Source organism: Miscanthus floridulus, chromosome 8 (genome assembly GCF_019320115.1).
Source record: "Miscanthus floridulus cultivar M001 chromosome 8, ASM1932011v1, whole genome shotgun sequence".
Lineage (NCBI taxonomy): Eukaryota > Viridiplantae > Streptophyta > Magnoliopsida > Poales > Poaceae > Miscanthus > Miscanthus floridulus.
In genome coordinates this window covers 196,162,062-196,168,061 of record NC_089587.1, presented here as the reverse complement: position 1 = coordinate 196,168,061, position 6,000 = coordinate 196,162,062, and the positions used below count along the sequence as shown (strand labels likewise).

Genomic DNA, 6,000 nt, shown 5'->3' with positions numbered 1-6,000 from the left:
ATATTTGTGTTTGACTTAGCACAAAAACTAATGTGACACGTAATAAATAGAGGGACTTCTTTTGTTAAAAAACTATACATCTCACTTTTCAAGAAACCAATCAATTTCATATTTAACTAAGCTTATAAAAAATAAATATTAACATTGTTGTCTTCAAATAGCTGTACTATATATGAAAAATATATTGCATGATTATTATAATTATATTTATTCAATATCATAAATGTTCATGTTTTTTATTCCCACAAGTCACAGCTGAATAACTGATGCATCCTGCGCAAATGTTGGAAGAACCGCTCGACGCCTCGACAGGAAGCCACAAACCTGAAAGCACAGCAGACGCCGTGTCGATAGGATTTTGGATTTTCCACATTTTTGGGTGACTTTTGCTTCTACGCCATGTCGACATGCTGAACACAGAGCGAGGTTGCAGATGCCGAGGACCAGAAGGCTTGCCCATTTAATGGCCCGGCCCGGCAGAGTCCGGGGCACTGAGCCGCTAATCACTTCGCAGTAGTTCTTGCTCTAGCCGCTCTGCCATGGAGATCAACCCCGCGGACGAGATCGACAAGTGCGAGGCCCCGCAGCCTGCAGATCCGGAGCCCGAGGCCGCGTCGTCCGCCGCCGCGGCGCTGGAGCAGCAGAAGCAGCCGCCGTGGCGCGAGCAGCTGACGGCGCGGGGCTTGGTGGCCGCGGCGCTCATCGGGTCCATGTACACCGTCGTCGTGATGAAGCTGAACCTCACGACGGGGTTCGTGCCCACGATGAACGTGTCCGCCGCGCTGCTCGCGTTCCTGGCGCTCCGCGGCTGGACGGGCGCGCTGGCCCGCCTCGGCGTCGCCGGCGCCAGGCCCTTCACGCGCCAGGAGAACACCGTCGTCCAGACCTGCGCCGTCGCGTGCTACTCGCTGGCGCTCTGCGGTACGTGCCAGACACCTGTCAGCTCAGCTCGCTCGCTTGTGTCGCGTGGTCGGCTGGCACGCGCTTGGATGCGCGTCGCGTCGTCGCGCTCGCTTGTCCGTGGCGCGCGCGCGCGCGTCATCGCACTTGGTCACGTGTCTGTATGGGCGCCTGTGCAGGGTTGGGGTCGTTCATGCTGGGCCTGAACAAGAGGACGTACGAAGCGGCCGGGGTGGACACGCCGGGAAATGTGCCGGGGAGCGTCAAGGAGCCAGGATTCGGGTGGATAACCGGCTTCCTCGTCGCCAGTAGCTTTGGCGGCCTCCTCACCTTGATTCCCCTCAGAAAGGTGCTTCATTTCATTTCATTTCACATGCAGAAATCATCTTCTTTTGCGAAAATCTACTTCAAAAAATGCGCTGCAATTTATTTATTCAGGCTTTGGTCATAGACTACAAGCTGACATACCCAAGCGGGAGACAAGAATGCAGAGTGCGTATGGAGATTGTCTCTCTTGTTAATGCTTGTACAACAGCTAAATGAAGCCCATTAGTTAGTACTTAGTATGCATCTGTAGCACAACTGATCCGAGATTCTGAATGATTTTGCTCATACTCAACTGCAGGAAGCAAGTACGTGCATTTCTGAAATACTTCGGGATCAGCTTCTTCTGGAGCTTCTTCCAGTGGTTCTACACCAGTGGCAACGCCTGCGGATTCGCTCAGTTCCCTACGTTTGGCCTCAAGGCCTGGAAACAAACGTAATATATATACTGTCTTCATGAATCCTTCATTGTGCTACACATCGTACTATTTCATACATACATAAATGGCGGCCACCTCTCTGAAGTCTGAACCCTGTTGTTTGTCGCCTACGCTTGCAATCAGGTTCCTCTTCGATTTCAGCATGACGTACGTCGGCGCCGGGATGATCTGCCCGCACCATGTCAACCTCTCCACCCTCCTCGGCGCGGTCCTCTCCTGGGGAATTCTGTGGCCACTCATCAGCAAACGCAAGGGCGATTGTTACTCTGCAGACGTACCGGAGAGCAGCATGACCAGCTTGTATGGTTAGTTTTTTTTTTAATTTTAACCCTTTTTTAATATAATTTCAAATCTAACACTGTCGGTTTTTTTAAACTAACACTTGACGCGGCCAAATGCCTGTGCCGCGCCATGCATGGTGGCGCGGCACAGGACTGACGTGGCGTGGGCCGGCCTTGGGGGGCGCTGACGTGGCGGGTCTTGCCGCGCCACCGACCCTGGCGCGGCAGTGCCGCGCCCTTATCTGTGGCGCGGCAGTACCAGATATATACCGCGTGCGAGCCCGCCCGCACGCACGCACCCCTGCCCTGCTCGCCCGCCCGAACGCTGCCACCGCCGCCGCCAGCGCCCTGCCACTCCCGCCGCGCAGCGCCACGAACGCCGGCGCGTCAAGGCCGCCCGCTCCTAAGATACCTCCCTCTCAATTTCATATTTTTTTATTATTATCTAGTATAGTAAATATTTTTTGTATCCCTACGGTACCCCACGTGCCCTCGCAATACTCGAGCGACCGTCGCAGAAGTAAAAAAGTTGATGATGGTCTGCTAGTGCTAGCATTTTTAGGAGCATGTAGGGACATCGAGGCTATTTTCATTGACTATTAGTGTCTTTGATCAAATTTATATAATAGCGTACTAATATTTATGATACATAATAGGTACTATCACATTAAGCATGGAGTATACTTTCGTAATAAACTTATTAGGAGGTAGAAATATTGATACCGTTTTTTTTAGTTTTGATCAAACTTAAACATATTTGACTACTCGAGAAACAAGATGTGTATTTATTTTGAGACGGAGAGATTACTTGTAATTTTAGAACCAACGTTTTATATGGATTGATTATGTATTTATTATCTAGTATAGTTAGGATTTTGGGTTTAGAGATTTAGGCTAGTTAGGTAAATGAATTTGTTTGTGATTTGTTTGTGAACTTACTAATGTTAACTTGAATTTTGTTAATTTGAATACTCTAACGCTTTGTTTATCAATTTATAACAGGATGGTTCTTCCCACGCAGCACCCGTTGTACCCTATTTTAGAGGTGGAGTACGACAACCAGCACCGAGCACACATCTTGAGTGACAACGACGCAGAGGTGTCCTTGCCTCCTTTGAGGCCCCGCACTCACACCAGGGCGCATTAGTGGGAAGAGCATTATACGCCGTACATACGGCGTGTCGGCTTCCTCAAGCTTGTCCGTGTTGTCAACCACGGTCTTCCGCCCCTTGACCCAGCACTACTTACTGTAGCTGTAGACAGATGCGAGTGCATTCTTTATACGTAAACTTTCTTGTAACAAATTAAAGGCAACTAACAGTCGTTCTATTCTTATAACATGTGGAGGCCTAAGACCCACACGTTCCACCTACCTTGTGGCGAGATAACCTTGACGTTGTAGGACGTGAAGGCTATTTTAGGCCTTCGGTTGGGGGACTTCCAGTGATAGGCATAGTTGACAACGATCACTAGAGGGAGCTGGTGGCTCAGTTTACTGGTTTTCTTCCACCGGACGATGATGCTTCCAAGAAAAATAAGTGAGTAATTCAAGCCTATTTAATACTTGCATTGCTTTACAGCTGGCATCGGGTCTCGTTTTCTTTGATCAATTACAGGAAAAGTTCTGGTGTTTCATCGTCCTAGAGCACGGAGCGCTTTGAGTACTTGGACCCACAAGCTAAGGAGGCACAGATCGACAGGTTCGCTCGAGTGTGGCTCTGGCACTTTCTTGGTGCTTTCCTCTTCCCAAACGCCTCAGGCAACACCATCAGCTAGATCTTCCTTGACATACTTCTCCAGTCGTGGGAGAACATAGTGGGGTACAGCTGGGGCAACACAGTCCTGGCATGGACGTATCGACAACTCTGCATTGCCTGCCGTCGCACCTCAGGACATGCAAACCTTGGGGGTTGCTCCTACCTACTCCAGGTTTGATGTTGGGAACGATTGCCCGTTGCGAGGCCCCTTAATAATGGTTTACCGATAAGTACTTCGGTTCATTATATTCTTCCAGGCAGTTAGATATTATGAGATTATTTGTTGCTAATTCATTATCGTGTTCAATGAAGCAATGGAACGGGCATGATACACTCCCTACAGCTCTGTATATCTGGACGGAAGCATAGTTAGTTAGAGGGAATGTGTGGCGCAAGTACAGGGAGTATACGAACGGTCTCGACGTCCTGACACAGCACCAGGTTACGCTCTCTATACTATCGTAGCAGTGTCTTCTTCAATGTACACTATATCACAACCTAACATAATTACAAAATTTTAGGTGTTTCGGTGTCCTTGGGATTCTTCGGAGCTCCAGGACTATCTAAGTCCTATCACTAGGGACGAGTCACACGAGTATCGCTGTGACGTCCCTCTTATTTTCTTCCATGTGGTCAAGATTCACTTGCCCATCTGGGTCTACAGACAGTTTAGAAGAATGATAGGCTGCCCACCACCGCTTTACTCCACCAATCAAGTATTGCAGGGTGCGTTATCGATTAATAACAATGCTATAATTTAGAGGTGTGTTTGGTACAACTAATATCGTTTTATTGCAGGTTTGACCACAGGAAAAGGTACAAGACCAAGGATTAGCGCGTGACACATAGCTCGTGCATCCATTTATGGCAGACCAGGGTACCACATGTGATCCTTGCAGGTCCTCAACACAACTAGCACACCTTCGACGAGTACCTATGGAGTACCTATGGTAGCTTCATAGGTCTAAGAGGACACATATCAAGCCCCCGTACACTAACATGGCGATTGACGAGGACTCGGGGGAAGATGTCATCGAAGATGTGTACAACGTTACCACTAGGGAGGACACACAGCTATAGAGAGCCCTGCTTTAAAGATACGTGGTAAGATACTTGAAAGGACCTAGGATGCCGCCTACAGGGGGGTGAATAGGCGTTTCTAAAAATTAACACCTTTAAATGCGGAAATGATTAGTAAAGGGAGTTTCCAAAATGGAAACTCCAAATAAAGAGTAGTACCACCCCTCACAAGTTAGCCACAGAGTATACAAGGTATAAAGAATATATCTAGAAGCTACAACCCTACAACACAAAGTTAGAACAGAGAATGAATATATTCAGCGTAGTCAGGAAATACCGGATGTGTTTGGTAGGTATACCGGACGTGTCCGGTATGCACGTGTTCTGCAGAAAAGCCGAGCACAGTGATCAATACCAGACGTGTCCGGTATGAATACCAGACGTGTCCAGTATACACGATTTCAGTAGAACAGCCCCAAACTTGCTCCCTTCGATTTCTATCTTCAAACCAAACTACAGGTATCTACTAGAGATGACAGTAAACACAGAAAACCTGCACAAGAGCTAGAGCAACACAAATATCGAATGAAAAGCAAATTGAGACACGATATTTTTTTACCGAAGTTCAAACTCGTTCGAGTCCTACTCTCCATTGAGGGGGCTGCGGGTGACCCAGCGAAGATCAGCCCTAGAGGGTACCACGAAGGTCACTCTAGACGAAGTCTTTTCCAACTCCTTTTCCTCCTTCCACTAGATGATTTCGAGGCGGCGGAATCGACCGTTACAAACTTTTCGAGGCACACCATAATCTCTCGGGTGCTCTCCGGCGATGCCTAACAGTCTAGGACCAAAGAGTCCAAAAGTAACAAATGCAAATCACAAGATTGACAATATGCACAAGTGCTCAAGTGGTTGGATTGCTCTCTTTTTGAATTTCACTCAACCCACAATTTGATTTGGCAAATTTGATCAATCACTCACTAAGAGAGGGTTGGGAGAGTTAGCAAGGCTCAAAAACATGTGTGTGTATCAGAAGAATCAGCAGCCTCTAAAGGTGGAGGCTTGGGGGTATTTATAGCCCCCTTGGAAAAACTAGCCGTTTTATAGCTGTTGCAATACCGGACACGACCGGTATGCATACCGGACACGTTCGGCATGACTTACACTGCGCCAACGGTAACTAAGTTACAGTGAAGTTGTGAGGCGTCGGAACTCCCGATGAATGCCAGAACTCCTGACTGTCGGAACTCCCGACCCTTAGCAAATTTGAAAAACATG

The 6,000-nt window shown here is 48.0% G+C and overlaps 1 pseudogene; it reads left to right on the top strand.

The window, feature by feature from the left end:
• The first annotated feature begins 699 nt into the window (after positions 1–699).
• Positions 700–6,000, top strand: part of LOC136474470 (probable metal-nicotianamine transporter YSL16) — a 35,854-nt pseudogene continuing 30,553 nt past the window's right edge.